This window comes from Pygocentrus nattereri, chromosome 10 (assembly GCF_015220715.1).
Source record: "Pygocentrus nattereri isolate fPygNat1 chromosome 10, fPygNat1.pri, whole genome shotgun sequence".
In the NCBI taxonomy this organism is placed as follows: domain Eukaryota; kingdom Metazoa; phylum Chordata; class Actinopteri; order Characiformes; family Serrasalmidae; genus Pygocentrus; species Pygocentrus nattereri.
The window spans coordinates 9290015-9307645 of record NC_051220.1 but is presented as its reverse complement, the minus strand read 5'-3'; the positions used below and the strand labels follow the sequence as shown (position 1 = coordinate 9307645).

The following is a 17631-nucleotide window of genomic DNA, read 5'->3' as shown; positions in this document are numbered from 1 at the left end:
TAGCAAAATACTTGTGGGCCTGACATACAGTTTAAGCCAGATTTGAAGTAGGCCTGTCATAATTATCCCTTAATCACCTGATTGCAGCATTTAAGCTGATCACAATTATGATAGCTTTCACAATCATATTTTTATGTTAGAACAAAGTGGATTGGGAATGTTTTCATCTCTTGGGTTAAGTAAAAAAAAAAAACATGTAAATTAAAAGAACGGAGACAGCACATTGAGTGTGGGTTTTAAGAAAAGAACTAAAGTTTGAAATTCTGTCTAGTAGCTTTTTAGTTTTTTTTTCTTAGTAGTTGGTTGTTTTTTTTTTTTTTTGTTTTTTTTTTTTTTAGGTCAGTCTGTTTCTGTCTTCCAGTGGGGAGAGAGTATTGACAGCTAGTAAGCAAGACAGCCAATCTTAATAGCTGCATGCAGTAAACAAAAAAAGGCACTTAAATTGTTAATCGCAATTATTGTAGTTACAGTTTGCATGTAGTTACAGTTATTGAGTAAGTGAGACTTGGTTGGATTTACATGATAACACAGCTTTCCATAAATAAAATAGAACTAACATAGAATGGATAATGTAGTGCTGCTTGGTCTTGTGGTCAGTCTACATGTTTTGTGTTTAGCATGTTTCATTGCAGGGGAAAAAATAGCTCATCCGTAAATGAGTCCTTCTGTGCCTTTTGTCCTCCTCCTCCTCCTTTTTAGTGTAATGACTAAGCTGGCTCATACGTGTGTCAGTCTTTTGTTATTCAAGGAATTCCCTCTGCTGAAGGCTCAAGTGAAGTTCATTGCCTGTCGTTCATGTTCTGACTGTTGTTCTTCACTATGCGTGCCGTGAGCGTCATGTGACTTCACCTGCCAGACCTGGGAAGTTGCTTGTAAGAGTTTGAGATAGCTGATTACACACAGGTGTGGCTTAAAAAATTAGGATTGGATGACAGGAAGTTCCATGTGTGTCACATCGGATATGTTCTCTCAGGTTTATGGTACTACTTTATGTTTAGGCTGTGGTTAGTTAAGGTTAGTAGGGCATGAGTAGGGCTGAGTTTTAGACTTCTTTACAGTGGTGCTAATAGGAACCAGGTGTTGCGATGTAGATGCAGTTTATTCTTCATGCAAAACTTCCAGTGAATCCACATGTGTTTTCTGAGTTTTTAAAAGAAGTGTTGATGATGGTAAAATAGTAGTAAAAAATATGTTTTCATAGGACTGTTTGGCAAAATTGGCACAGATGTGGGAAATTTGAATAAGAGATTTCAGTCCCTTGTGCTCTGGCTGCCTCCAGCTATTAGACCCTGTTTACACCTGGTCACTTCATGTGTCCAATATCTGGATTGTATCCAGATGTTCGGTCTCCAGCCATGTGCAGCCTCCATGATTATCTACCTCGCAGACATGGATCATGTGTCCAGTGACGTACCGTGTGGGGAGGAGTTTTGGTTGTACTTGGAGGAGTTTCAGTTGTCAAACGTGTCATGGAGAAACGGATCCATTTATGCTGCTATAAAGTGGCTTAAATGCGTTTGTCCGCCTCCTGAAGTGGCTTGGGTGATCTGATTTGTTTGTTTGGAAGGTGTTCATGTTAGGCAGGGGATCCATTCGCCATCTCCATGGACTGGTCTGTGTGTTGTTTTCTGTCTCGGCTAATTCTGTCAGCTTCTGATCACTTAGATGATGCACACTCAAGTGTCGTAATGATGTTAAAAGTTGACGTGCTGTTTATGAACTCATGAACTACATTAGCCTTTACTCGTTGTTGTTGTTGTTGTTGTTGTTATACTAATATTATTGACTTGGTGCAAGTCAGATATTGTTAAAAAAACTGCCAGTCTGACTGTTTCCTTTCAATGCATACAGCTATAGTAATAGCTGATCGTTCTTTGCATTTGTAATTGATAAAAAATAAGGATTATATCTTAGACAATGGATCTTTTTTCCTATAATAGCAGTCTCTGCTGCTACACCAGTAAATATACACTGTGTAAGGTCCGAGACCTTCTCTGCTTGAAATATAAACAGTAAGGCTTGTAATGCTCAACATGCCGTCTGTTTGTAGAGAAAGGCCTGCCCTTCAAGAAAAAGAGCCAGTCAGGTTGTTGGTTATGCCATGAGTGGAGAACAGTCGAGGATGCTGTGGAGTTTGCTCATTATGGAGATTAGAGGCCATGTTTTTTTTTTGTTATTGACTCAGACGCTACAAACTATTAATGAGGTTTTTTTTCTCAGATTTTACTCTTGATTTCAAGTATGTTTTAGAAACAGTAATTTGACCTTCAGTTTTGAGTATTTTGGTTTTTCTTCATTCAAAGGCAGCAGAGTCTTGGTCTATGGCTGCAAATAACTACCCGGCATCATGGCAAAGATGCCCGCCAAGTGAACAGATTCTCTGTAAAGACTTTGGTAAGGTTCGCTTTAGAGCAGAGGTGTCCAGTCTTATCCACAAAAGGCTGGTGTGGCTGCAGGTTTTCATTCGAAACAAGCAGAAGTATCTCTTTGTGGATGAGATTGCACACCTCTGCTTTAGAGTAACCTTTCATTTATTTTTTTATTTTCTTATTATTTATTTTCTCCCCAATTTAGTTGTATCCAATTCTGCCCCCTCTTTAGGACTCCCCCAATGACACAATATCAGTAGTGCTACTGTAAAACCTGTGAAACACCACCACATCTTTTCAAAATTGTTCAAGCTAACACAAGTTTGGGGTAATTTTGACTAAAAAGCTTTTTTAGGATAAAGTAGCAGCTCTCGGGAAGCAAGGGTCCGTTTACTAAGCATTATTAAATATGTTCTGATGCTGTAATACGTGGGGTCACCAAGTTTACTGAGGTAGAGCCAGTGTGGCTACAGGTTTTTATTCCAACCAAACAGGAGCAAACCTTATTTAACTTATACTGCGTTCATGAAAACATCTTTCTGCCCGTTTTATTCACTCCTACTCCTCTGTTCTCTAACTACATGGAACTGAGTGATGAAGTTAGTCAAATACCCTTCTGCATTTATAGATCATGTAGTAAAAACCCCAAAAGTCATTGGGTCTGATAGAAGCTCTTCAGGTTTATTATGTTTCACATTTACTGCAAGTTTAGCATTTTTCACTCGTGCAAAAGGTGAAAGCTTACGTTATATGTCATATCTCTTTAAAAAACCCTCATTGTCTAGAATCTCTGGATTGCCAGTTGTAAATACGACTTTGTCGGCCGTTCTAGTGCAATTTACAAGTGAGAAATTTGGTATTTCCCAGTTTCTGACACCACTCGAACACATCATTATTCTAATGGTGAAGAAAGCGAGTTGTTACCCTCCACTATAAGGCTAATATGAAATTAAAAAAAAAAAAATGTACTTAATAGACTTAAGAATAGCTCTGGCAATTTGCATTGTAGTCAGTGTAGGTACTGAATAGTATGCCTCAGGGTGGAGGGCGTAGGATGGAAATCTTGCGGTTGATTTAAGTGAAATGTGACAATTGAGAACTGACATTCATGTAAAGTGCTGTAACTAAAACTACTGGGGTATAAAATAAATATATAAATCTTAAATATAAGATTATATCAGTTAGAAGTTCAGGAGTTTAGCCCCTTAAAACCAGTTTCTTAAAGTAATGGTCAGATGTGCTTTGCTGAGATTTGTTTGTTTTTGGCTTAATTTGAACTTTATTTCTAGTTTGTTTCCCAGATGAGGGCAAAAAGTCTTTGTAAACTGTGTTTTCCCCCTAGGATTGTTGGAGGACAGGACTTCCTGTCACCATGTGAAGCATTCTATATCTCTCTGGTGTTTTCTTTCATGTTTGCTGTGTTTTTAGGCTCTACTTTATACAGGAACTGATCTGCATTCTCCACCCAGATAACCTGGCAGGACGAATCTCATTCATCCAAAAATCATTGTTTCTGCTTTGGTCAGCTGGTATTTTGGTGTTTAAAAATCGACACGTTGTTCTTCGGTTTGTATTTGGCTTTTGAGAGCCACGTTGTTTTATCATATCTGAGCAAGGTTAACACTTAGGAAACACATTGTTAACCATTGTGATTTACCACTAATACAGTGTACCTGATGGTCGCTGCTTCTTGGCCTGTGTCTTTCTGCCCTTTTTGGTCACTCCTAGTCCTCTGTTCTCTGACTACATGGAAATGGGTGATCTCCATTTAATCCAAGCTTTGAGTACTTTGCCAAAAATGTTTTTAGCTGATGTGTTTGCTGGTAAATTGATGCATTCTAAACGAGGGGTCTCACTGTGACTTTATTCTGCCGAGTAATTTGGATACATGGTTTTGTTCTAACAGCAGTTTTATACAGTAGTGTCCAAAGATCAGAGACCACCCTTCAGTTTTTTTTATTTCCAATCAGAAGTACAAGTTGTTCATTTTCAGGAGAGAATCCTTAGCAGAATTGATGTATGATAATCCAGTTGTATAAGGAAAATGAAAGTGAAAGCAAAAAAATTTTAAAAAACGAATGTTTCAAACTGGACTGCTAAGAAAAGGAAGGACAAAAAAGAGGAAAATTTTGCACTGGAGTGTAAATTAGTTTTGGATTACGAGAAGCAGAAAATGCCACCAACGTCTAAGACTGAACTTTGTAGTTGTGGATAAATATACCTGCAGATTTTTTTTAAAAAGGGAAAGCGAGAGTCCCAAAAATGGGAACTTTTTCCTTAATTAAAGTTACTTAAACCACTTAATTATTGCTAGCTCAGTGGGATGTGGAAAAATTAAATCGATCTTATTTTAATTTATATTAGGCCTAGGTTTACTAGATCTACCAAGGAACTGTGTTGTTGCACAAATAGTGATGATTTACCGCTGGGTTCAGCCATGTATTAGTTTTGTTTACATGTTTGGTCTCTGAATATTGCTTCTTTTGTTATGCACTGGTGATGCAGGGCTAATGTAACAAGTGACAAGTAACAAAAGGGTAGGTCACCAAAAATATTTTTGGATTACATATAATTTTATTAGATCAGCTGTGTAGCTCAACTGCAGAAGCAAAGGAGAAAACATGCCTTGGCTGATTGACTGCATTTGGAGTAATTCATGTAAATTAGTCCTTTAAGCCAGTGGTTGTTAAAGCGGCCCTCACTGACCCCCTCAGAAACCTCTGCTGTAAACCATCCCCTGAGCCATTCGGCTGCACTGAGGTGATTTGTAAGGGTGTAACAAAGCATCATGACATTGTAATATTGCTGTGAAAAACTAGTAGTGCATTGTAGAGAATGGCATTCTGTTAGTTTAGGCATTGAATTCAGTCGTACTGTTTGATTTTCATAGTCCGTACAAAACCAGCAGCGGTCAGGATAGGGCTGGGCAATATGACCGTGTAGATCATTATCGTAATAAATTGTCACAATGCAATACAATACGCTTTTCTGAATGTGTCATGAATATCTTCAGTGCTTGTAGACACTGACCAATTGCATGATTCATTATAAAGTAGCAACGTTAGTCCTGCTTATTTGGGTTTAGTGCAGAACAGCATGTCAAATAATGAATAAGAAACAATGTATTTATAGTTTTTGATAGTGTTTTTACAATGTAGCAGTACTGGTTCTCTTTCCTGTTTCAACTGATCAGATGTCTAAACACATAAGTATTGTGACATTATATTTTGCACAAATACAATAAAAAAAACAAGAACAAAGGATAAAGAATGGCCATGAGAAATGAGCTAGAGAGACGTGTGAATGTCTGTACATATAAGATAAGTGGATATCTGTACATGTGCAGATGTGAATGTCTGTACATATAAGATAAGTGGATATCTGTACATGTGCAGATGTGAATGTCTGTACATATAAGATGAGTGGATATCTGTACATGTGCAGATGTGAATGTCTGTACATATAAGATGAGTGGATATCTGTACATGTGCAGATGTGAATGTCTGTACATATGCAGGTCTGGGTAGACATATACCAGGGGTGTTGCACTCTGCTGCTAAAGGAGTCATATTAAAAAAATCTCAACAAATCCGTGGGCCAGAGAATACTTGTGTTTTACTACATTTTGATATAAACTGTACTGACCATTGCTTATTTAAAAGACACAAAATCCTCAGCAGTAAAATGTAGGCACTTGTAGTAGATCTTGAAATATTACATGAATACTTGAAATATTAAAAATGTAAACATCCCCAGGAGCTCAGTCTGTGAAATGGGCTAATCTTCTTCTTTTGGCTGCTCCCTTTAGGGGTCGCCACAGCGGATCATCTGCCTCCATCTTGCCCTATCCATTGCCTCATCTACTTTCACACCAATGAAATGGGCTAATATTAATAGAAAATTAAAATACTTTTGTGGGCTGGATAGGATTGTCTGATCTGGCCTGAGGGCCTTATGTTTGATACATGGAACATATACTATACAATATATTATTCATGTACAGTATGTTGCAGAATGATGTGAACATTGTTTAAAAATACTTCTGTACAGTTATTCAGATAAGCGTAGAGGAGTTACAGTAATGCAGTCAGGAGGTTTGTTTGGTTTAGTTGAAGTTTAAAGTGCTAGGTGTCCTCTGTGGTTAATAAGTGTCATGGCTCTGGGTGGAAAAAGCTGTTGGCATGTCTGTTTGTGCTGGTTTTGATGGCCTTTTATACACTGTTACCTGGCAGAGCTCTAGAAGGTCCTAATTTATTTTAAGCCCCGTTCTGTTCACCCTGACATTGGGTTACCTTCTCACCTTTCGTAATGCTAACAGGCCATCTGACATAAAGCTCTGTCTCTCTGATGGAAACTCGTTGGTGGATTTTTAGATACAGCTGGATCCTCTGCTCCCGAGTGAGATGCATGTTTGACATTTGGCACCGATTAAAAGTTTCCTGTAGTCTAAATATTTAGCTTAGTTTTGTAGGCTGTCTGAACTGAGTGGCTGATCTGGGTTCAGAGTTTTCTGTCTCCACATTTTTACAGTAGTAATCTGCTTGTGGTGTTGAGTTATGAGCCAGGTTGCTCCTGTATGGCTCAGTGGGAGAAAATAACACCCTGCTTAGTTTTCATGAGGGAAAACCGTAGGAGTGTACCGATTAATTAATTTTTACACTTGGTTTTGATTGATTCCCCCCCCCCCCCCCCCCCCCCTCCCCCAAAAAACAATTCCAGGCAACAAAGGAAAGAACATTGTTTATTTACTCTTCACCATAAATTGCCATGCCTCACAGCATGGAAATGCAGCACACATTGGCTGGCTCACATTATTTGCACGTAAAATTGTTGCGCAGGTCAAGCAGAATAAAAGTAAAGCTATGGGCAGTTTGCTGTTTACTTTATCATGATCATGACACAATACACCTGCTCTTAGTATTCGATTATAACTAATAATTCCAACACTGAAGAACTGTATGGATCATAAAAAAGACACATTTACAGTGTCAAATAGGGTTCTGTATCATATTAATAAAACATTCTGACTTGTAATAATGGCAGATCTCTTTTTGGTGTTAGTTTTATGTAGATTTTCCATCATAGAGAATACAATTCAGATCTTTTTAAGGCTTTGAGCTGCACCCCCCCCCCCCCCCCACTCTGTCTTGAATAGTGTTTTTTACAATTTACTTGGTTTCCATAGACCCTGGTGCATTTTCTTGACTCCATTATGGTTGTAGCCTCCATAAAAATGGTAAATGTGGTTTTATATTTTACAGTGATATATTTGTGTCATCCTCTTGGAACAGAAAACAATCCTATCTTTCATTTTAGTTAAATAATCAATAATCCAGTTTAGCTGTAGTCGTGAGGTGCTTAGGCAATTTTGTAAAACTGAGGCTAACTTTCTGCCTTGAGTTTTCCAGAAGCATTGAGGTGGTGAGCTTTGCTACCTCCAGATCCTCTTACAGCCCAGATTTTAGCAGATCTAATGTGTTGAGCTGTTGGGCAACAGATTTGAGTGGGTGTGTGTGTGTGTGTGTGGGTGTGTGTGTGGGTGTGTGTGTGTGTGTGTGTGTGTGTGTGTGTGTGTGTGTGTGGGTGTGGGTGTATACACACATGCATAGCCCCTGCTCACTTTTTCCTCTGTTTACTTAAACCAAGGTGGCTGTGTGCCATGGCAACTCTGTTCTGCTCCCTGTCCACACACACACACACACACACACACACACACACACACACACACACACACACCCTTTCCAGGTACTTCAAGAGTGTTATTCAAACCAGTTCAAAATGAACTTCGTCTCCCTGCACTTTTCACTTTTTAGTAATCTTGTGCAGGCGTGTAAGCAGGTGCTGGTAAGGCATTTTTCCATCAGGCAGTGCAGTACAGCGTGGTACGTAGGGGCAGTGGTGGACAGTAACTAAGTAAATGTAATTTGTTACTGTACTTAAGTAGTTTTTTTGTGTATCTGTACTTTACTTAAGTATTTCCATTTTGGGTGACTTTTTATTTCACTCCACTACATTTTGAAGTCAAATGTCTTACTTTTTACTCCACATTATTTAAAATCTGTCATTCCTTTTGGTTTTTGTGTGTATAAAAACGTAACATGTCAAAACAAAAGAAGCGCAAAGCAAGAACACCAATCAGGGCACAGCGGTCACTTTGTTTTGAACTTATCTTGACCCAGTGCAAGCACATGGTTCAACGTCAGTGCAGCAACGTAAAAATACATGCGTATACCTAAATGATGGAACTAACCTAACTTTGTGTAAATAGACCACAATATAGAAATATGTCCACATATGCAGTCGTGACTGGCAGGTTTCCTTTTTTCTGAATTTATATAACCAAGATTTCATTTTACAGTAAATTAGTTAATGTTCATGAACAGAGACCTACAGGTCAATATAGTAAAGGAAGCTAATTTGTGATCCTTAGTTTAAAGCAAGTTTTTATTAAACTTAAACTTGGTACTAAGTGGTAAATAAATCTTAAACTGAACCTTTTGTTCAGTTTTTGTTTGCTTGTTTCTAAAAAGTGATTTCAGAGCCACTCGGTTCTACCTGATAGAAACTGTTTGCCTAGTTAGTGATGCAGCCACACTACCTCTGCCTTATTAGTCACGTCTGTAACATTTTGCCAAATTCAGTGGAATCCTAATGTCGACTTGTCTTCTTACGGGTGGTTGAAAGCGCCAACCTGTTAATCAGAGCAATATGTTTTCACATGTAACATCTCGCAAATACAGCAGATTTTACTGTAAACTGAATGTAGAAGATTGTTGTGGTGCCTTTTATTACATTCAAGTAAAAGAGCCAGTCAACTTTTTGCTGAAGGCATAAGTGCTAAAAGCACTTCCTTCTTGCAGATGAATGTGAATTAGCAGGAACAACTATACAGCATTTTTTTGTGGGTTATTTGAACCACACGCTACAGACTAATAATATTGCTGTTTTTTGCTTATGATTTTGAAACATGAGTTTGGTTTTCACTTTCAGATTCTACGTCTTTCACCATTCAGAGACATGAGACATTTCTAAAAACACTTAGTAGCCAGAATCACTGTAATACCTCACACAAAACCAAATGTTAAAGGTAAATTAGTGCTTAATGCTTCTTCGTTGTTGCTCCTGCTGCTTGTGTTTACTGTGAGTTACTGTTACCGTTAATCTTCTGACCACCACACAATCTCCAGAGAACTTTCTACTCTGGTTCTACTGTGCAGTGGGAAAAGAGACCAGGGTGTAGATAGTTCGCAAGTGAAGTGCTTCACATAAAAAAACAGATTATGTTGAAGTTTATAGTGTGTATAGAAAAAGGTATTTGATCATTACTGGTATCAGACGTTTCTTAAAGTTTCCATATCAGTATCAGAAAAGGAAAAAGCGGTATCTCTTATTTGTGTGCGTCTGCACTTTGAGCTTAAACACTTGTGAAATTCTCTCCGGTTTATGTAATTAGTAAGCCATCCTAATTATTCTGCCTGTGTGTGAGCAGGAGGGTTGATGCATTTTTTTTTTTTTTTTTTTTTTTTTTTTTTCGTCCTTACAGGTTACCTCTACATTGACTCCCTGTTTGACCCCTCCGGTTCCCCTCTGTCTGAATGGCATGATGGGGTAAAGATTGTCGTTGACTGCGGAGCCCCACACACCTGGAGCCTCACCTTCACTCTCACCTGAGAACAGGTAACCCTTCCAGAGCAAACCCTCTTCCACACACTTTCACAGCTTTGTGTAAGACAAAGCTTGAGCAGTTGAGGCTTTTATTAACATTCTGTGCTGCAGCTCTGTAGAGTTCAGCATTCTGCCTCATTAAACTCATCTTATGCAACTCATCAGCTAATTAGCGAGGCCTTCATGAGCTGCAGCCCATAAGGAATGGAGTTTGCCATCTCTGAGGCCTGTCTGTCCAAGCACAGTGTTCCTGACTATATTTCAGCTTCACAGAACATGGGACAACTTATTTTCTTTGTTAACAGTGGTTAACAACTTTGCGTGCACATGAATGCAGGATGTTTATGAAGACCAGTTACGTGAAAAATGAAGAGTCAAGCGGTTTAATTTTCAAAGTAGAAAATATTTAAAAAGTAGAAAGTAAAGTGTTTATATTGTGATACAAACACCCACAGTCTCATGTCACAGCTCCGCCTTCTCGAACCCAATACCTCGCTCCACCCCAAACCCATTCTGTTGCCACCACTGCTGATGCAGCCTGATGGCTGACATTACGTTAATGTAGCAAAACTTATTTTCAATTTCATAATTTCTTATAACACTTGTAAATCACAAAATAATTATTTTTATTCCACTATTTGAAGTTAGGGCCAGGTGTATACCGTGTTCTTTTTTTTAGTGTTCCAAATTGATGGTGATTTAATAAAAGCCTAGAAATTTTTTTTATTCATCAAAAAAAGTGGCTCAGAAATCAAGGTCTGAACTGGACTGTGAATTTAGAGAATCATTACACCCCCTATAAACACCCCTACTCTGGGATTCATGAATTTGTGATATTTCCAGCTCTTTAGCTGCAATTCTAATAGCTGTAATTTGTGTTTTGCAGCCATAAAAAAACAGCTTTTTAACTTGGAGGGCGGATCAGATATGTCTGAATTGATGGGCGCACTTAACTCTATTTTCAATCTGCCCTTATCTGAGGGTGTCACATCCTTTTTAAGTCAATGACTTTGCTTGTTTAAAACATTTTCTTATTTTAGATATGATCATGTAAATCATAGTATATGCTTTGTGTCAAAAAGATCAGTTCAGAAACTTTTTCATGCAACTATACAAACAGTACGCACAGGAAAGATTCATTGCTTGCTTTGTGCTGTTATATCGGTCTTAATAAATGTGTTCCTTACTTAAAATCTCTCACATTTCATGCACGTTGATATGTCCAGTATATTGTTCTACCGTAGAGTAATGATCATTATGTAGGTTTTTGGGAATACAGTGAAACCGCATAGAGATATGATCACAATCATGAATCAAATTCAGTTACACAGCTACCATCTAAGATGTCATTCGGTTCTATAGTTGATTTGAATTGGTTGGGTGTATCTGTATGTCTGAAGGACATCTCTTCCCCAGAGAGAAGCCAGGTCCTGAGTTAAATAACACTGTTAATGAGGACACACCGTTCAAAGTGTTCTGTCCCTCCGAAGACTAGCCCTTTTTATACATTATCTGTGTCCACAAAACCACTCATTAGGCTTTTAATTGGCTGTGGAGCTCCTGGCAGCATTAAGAAATCTTGAATATTTTCTGGTAAGCGGATCCTGCAATTAGGTAACAGTTCTGTATGACTGAACTTGCGTAAGCACCTCTGAGCAGAGTGGCGTTTCAGTGGAGGCAGGGAGTCTCTTTCTTGTTGTCTTTAATGGAGGGTTTAATGGAGTTAATGCTTAACCGTGCTTAGTAGAACGAGGGAGTGCCGTGCCTAATTTTATTTATTTATTTAGGTCATATTAAAAGCTTGTGAATCTTTTTTTTTTTTTGGGGGGGGGGGGGGGTTGGGGTTTTTTTTCTTTTCCTACATGAGACAATGCCAGCTGCTTTTTACATTGTGGAAATATATCATGACTAATGGACCAATAGAAGTGCTCCAGTATCACTCCAGAAATCTCTTTACATTCATCTACATTGTTACCTACAGAAGGAAAATGTTTCCTTCTCTTGTAAAGTCACCGTTTGAGTATTGCTATTAGATGTGGCAGTTTTAATAAATACACTTTGAATAAGAGAGCACAAGAGAGAAATGAGAGATAGAGAGAGGTGCCTAGAGACCACATTGAAGGAGTTGCTAGGAGGCAGAGGCAGCGAAACTGGAGAAAAGCCTTTCTGCGAGAGAGAATGAAGTGAGTGGGAGACTGATGAGCCAGACGAGCATGTATTTATTTATTAAATAACACACCCTGTAAACAATGAGTGGAAGTGGTGAGTAGTATGGTGAGCTGAAGCTCCTCTGATGTGGCAGATGTAAATTGGGGGGGGAAATAGAGGGAGGTGAGACTCGTTGCCAGGTATAGAAACACCTGAACTAGTAAATAAGTAATCAGACGTTCTATACGCTCCTATTTCTGTGATATATTTTTCTCTACAGCGTGTGTAGCTTGTGTATTGTGATTAGGGGTGGGAATCTCTTGGCACCTCATGATTCGATTCGATTACGATTCAGAGAGCTGAGGTGCGATTATAAAATGATTATTGATGCATCTTGATGCATTTTCTATACAGGATTTCTTTTTTCTCACTGTGTGACCACTTGGTACTTTTTAAAACAAAGTATTTGTAATGATCCATAATGCATTTATGTCCAATATCTTTTATTAATAAATCAAATGGAAGTGATGTGGCAAGTGAACTGGAAGACTCTCATTCACTGCTCTTGTCTGGAGCATATTAGACGCTACTCATCTGTGATAAATTGCGCAGTTACGGTGAAATAACATCCAGTGGCAATGGATGTCCATGCAGCACATTAAAGAAAATGGGTAGAATAGCTGTATTGACTTTATAACTTCGGATTTGGTCATGTTGTCAGGGTTCACTGTAACAGTAAAACATCTGCGAGATGGGTCGTGCGCAATAGACTTCCTCCCAATGACCGCTGAGAGAGGTTCCAGCGACCCAGAGGGAGAAGCGGCTTTAGAAAGTGTGTGTGTGTGTGTGTGTGTGTGTGTGTGTGTGTGTGTGTGTGTGTGTGTGTGTGCATGATTCAATGCGTTTTTTGCTGTTCATACTGACACACAAAAGACACATCTGTGTCACATATGAGGAGAAAGATTGAATTTGGGCCACTTCTACGTGCTGTGTAAACGTAGCCTTGGAGACGATTGGACTGGTTTGCATTTATGAACAGCACAGTTGGTTTCCAGGAACATTAAATCTGTGACGAGAGACTGTCAAACGCTAAAAAGTTGTGAAGATGAAGTCACTTCTCTTTAGAATTTTCCCGTTCCACCTTAAATGGTGCTGCATTTACAACTGAAACATTCGAACAAGAAGCTGGGGAATAAGAAGCGACTTCAACCTCATAAAACAGCTTAACGCTGAGAGACATTTTTACAATAAGCTGCTCTACTTCTGAGGAAAAGTTTCCTGATGGAAAGGGAGGAAAGTGGCTATAACTGAGCTAAAGCTTAAAGCAGAGCAAAGCAATCTGCGTTTTTGTTCATATTTTTTAGCCTATACTAGGACATTCACACACACAGCGACATATTGGACATTAAACGTTGTGGTTTCCAAAGTGGTTTGACTTTTGTTGAAAGGACAAAATGGCTCTTCTTAACATTTTGTGTTGTGACTCCTGACCTGACCTGGCTTTTAATGCAGAGCCGGTTGGATTTCTCGTTCATCCAGTTGTGTTTTTGTTATGTGCTGCCACAGACTGTCCAGGTGCTGCACTTACCCACTTCTAAGCTCCGCCCTTTGTGTTCCATCAGCATCACAGCACAAATTTAAATTTAGAAAATCCCCGCACCCCTTATTGTCTATTTGATACTGATATGTGATACTGATATGCTAATGCTTTTATTTATTTATTTTATTCGTGGCTCTACGCAGATGATCAACCCGAATAAAAATAATTCAAAGCTTGGCACAATTTCTAGGTTGATTTACTTCTGATAAACAGTTAGTAATTGCCAACCAAAAACTTGATAAAACGGGACAAGTCCAAAACATATGTGTTAGGTCAGCTTTATCTAAATGACAACGATCACACAGCTCATCTATCCCGATTTCACTTTGCAGTAATGAACCCTGTGAAGGACCTTGAACTCTGAATAAGGTTAATCTGTGCACATGACTAAAATCTGTTAATTATGCTCATAGCGGATTTCCAAGTTTCTTCAGGTATAGTCAGACTCAACTCTTCATTCCAAGCTGTGCGATTTTTCTCTAAACGAGTATTATGTGGGGGAGTGATTTTATTCTAAAGTCTTGAAATTAAACCTTTATTTATCATGCGTAGTTCAAGAATATCTTCCAGGGGAATTTTTGGTGGCAGGGAAGGAAAATGAGAGCATTGTTTATGCATAAAATTCCGAATTTGAAGGTATCTGTAAAATGAAGAAGGTGGTAGTTGAAACTTGACTGAAAGATCAGAAAGCAAAGACTCCATCAATGTATAGATCTGCAAATTTACTGATGCCCTTTTTATGCCAATCAGTAAAGACCCAAGCCATAGTAGCAGGAGTAAACAAGTGATTTTTACAAATAGGACCAAGATTAGAAAATTCAGTGAGACCAAAATGCTGCCGAAATTGGGACATTACATTACATTACATTACATTACATTTAGCAGACGCTTTTATCCAAAGCGACTTACAAATAATGTGGTACATAGAACAAACAAACCATATCTTCAAAGTGGATCTAACAACAGAACAAGTTGCACAAGTCAAAGTGGCTAAAGGTAAATTAGCTGTTATTAGGGGTGAAAGCCAGGATGAAGTACAAGCATCTGCTTCCCAACAACACCAATTTAATTGTGGGGATTGATGCCGAAGTACTACCTTCTGCACATTAGCTGCTCAGTAGTATTGCATGAAGTTAGGAAGAGTCAAACCACCATCTTTCCTTTGTCGTTGTAATAAGCTCTTATGTATCCTAGAGGTTTTTAACCACTTTGTTTACTATCCAGTGAATTTACACAAGCTTTCATTCACTGATGGTAAAATCTGAGGGAAAAAAAAGTGTTTTCTTTGGGTATCTCAGCCATTAGTGTGATGAAAATAAAAGTTTTAGGCCAAAAGCTCAGGCCAAAACTAATGTAAAGCAGTGAAATTGGTTAATTTACTTATAGCCGTTTACTCTAATAGCTTCCTGATGGCTTTTAGAGGCTCCTCAGATGTCTGGTTCCTATCACCACCACAAAGCTTTTCAGGTCAATCCAGTCTGAATATCTTTTGCATAATGCAATGGTTGAGATGTAAACAAAGACTCTTAAAAATACACTGAACTCCCATTTAATAATACATGTTCCTCAGTGTTTCTTGGTTTGGAAATATGGTTCTAGGAAACACCTTTAATTAGTGTTACAGGCCCCATTTCTGGAATAATTGAGACATTTTGTAAAATTCAGTAAAAACAAGAATCTGTGATTTTTAATTCTCTTCAACCTTTATTTAAGTAACAAAAGACTTCCTGTGTTTCCATGGGCTTTATGTTTATGAATATAAACAAATTCAGAATTAAGGTTATGGTTTATAGAACTGTATGAGGAGGTTTTTTGAGGAGCTACAAAAAGATTCTTCTCACACATCTCATTTGCAGCAGTAGCTCTTTTTCGTGGTCAACTTTTTATTGCGTTTTATATTACGTTTTACAACAAGGATGGGTAAAGGTAATGTCGAGGGGAAGCAGGATGGTAACATGTTATTAGGATCACACAGAAAATAAAATATCTAGACAGCTGAACAATATTATATAATTGAATTGGAAACTGAAGTTCTTTAATAGAGTCATAAATTCTCCCAGTTTCTTATTGTTGACTGTTTTGCCTTGTTAAGCTTTGCTGTAAGATATTCTCTCTGAACTATATTTTGAAGACTAGATATCCAGAATTTCAAAGCTAAAAACTGTAGGACAGTTCAAAGTTGCAAGCTTTCCTGGACATTAAGAGCTCTTTGAAGACTAAACCACTGCAAGTTTCTTTAGGGACCCCAAAGTGGTTATTTATGTTTTTGGTACCTTTATTTTTAGCAAAAGCTAATACTGTATATAATAATGTTGTATAAAAATGTTTTAACCAGTTAACACAATACAGATATACCTACTGAAAAACAAGGGACCTTATTATTATTATTGGCGCATTTCACCCTGAGCTGCGCTACAGTACCCAACATGCATTGCAACGTAATGTGTGCTCCCACCTCCCCAACAACGATCTATGGGACAAAAAAAGGCGTCTCGTTCGATTTAACGGTGAGCAGCTAATGTAGCCTATTATTTCATATTAAAAAGTTTGTTTTTCTGTAAACTTATTTTTGAATCGTTTAAGTATTCATTGTTTTTTGCCATTGTAATTTTGGCATATTTAGAGCAAACCGTGGCCAGTTGGGGTCATGGCAAAATAAGAACACAGCTGGCCCATGGATTTGTTCAGATTTTTTAATATGGCCCTTTTAGTTGAGTTTGACCCCCCCCTACACTAGAGAATCATCAGTGAAAAAGCAAAAGCGTTTTAATTTGATTTGATTTGAGCAGTCAGAAGGTCAATCTGGCATGTGAAGAGACAGAAATAAGTCAGCGAAACAAAGAGCTTGTTCTGTGTGGTGTTGACCCGAATCAGGAATTGCTAAAGCCGGCTTGATGATGCTTTTAGCTTTAAGCCTCTGTGTTGGTTTAGATGGACAGATCCTGCAGCAGACATTTAAATATATGGTGTGACCCTTGTTTGCATTCTTCACTTCAACCTTGACCCACTGAGACATACAGACATGCTGTTGGAGTCCATCGCCAAAGAATAGTGACTGTTAAAATGCTTCTGAAGTCGGTTGAAATACCTACATCCTGGCTGATATTAAGCTTTATGGCAGATCCCGATTCTAGGTGCTACAATTTGGATAACCGATAACAAGTTTATCGGGCCGATATAATTTTATGTTTGTAACTTAGATTATCGTACTCCAATGGTTGTAGTTCAACAGTGCTTTACTGACAGTTATGATTTTCACTACTTAGTTCTCAAACTTCCTAAACACAATTAAACAGAAGCAGAAACTCACAGGCTTAATCATTATTATTATTATTATTATTATTATTGTTATTATTATTATTATTGCAGTCCTCTTTTCTTTTCATTCTCTTTATTTTAAAAATGCTTTTTTGCTGTAATATTAGTCTCACGCTACATGTGAGGTTCGTGTAAAATGTTTTTGGAAATCCTTACCATGCTGTTGCTCCAAGTCAGCATTTCAGCCTGTATTGCTCTCATGTTGCCAAACAGGTGATTCATACTGAGCTGATTAAGGTTTTGCCCTGTCGTCAGGATGGTGAGTTCAAATCCCAGCGGTGCCATGACCTAAAACAGTTGATACAAATAGTACAGCAGTTCACTAATATCATCTGTAAAAAACTATAGGCCAAACTGTGAAGCAGAGTTATTGGCCAAGTATGTTGACACACACAAGGCATTTGGTTTCTACATTATTTATATTGTGTGAAAATGTCTTAAAGTGAACCAATAGAAATTCTCCAAAATCACTTAACCTCTCCTTACATTAGCCTACATTAGAAGTAATACCTATACACATACTTACACTAA

General features: G+C 38.1%; 1 protein-coding gene across 1 annotated transcript in view; it reads left to right on the top strand.

Annotated features, from left to right (window-relative positions):
• b3gnt2b (UDP-GlcNAc:betaGal beta-1,3-N-acetylglucosaminyltransferase 2b) overlaps nucleotides 1-17631 on the top strand; it is a 34372-nt gene that overhangs the window by 11014 nt on the left and 5727 nt on the right. The window contains exon 2 of the mRNA XM_017704982.1: nucleotides 9913-10046. The gene's annotated coding sequence lies outside the window, so the exon portion shown is untranslated. The remainder of the gene's footprint in view (nucleotides 1-9912; nucleotides 10047-17631) is intronic.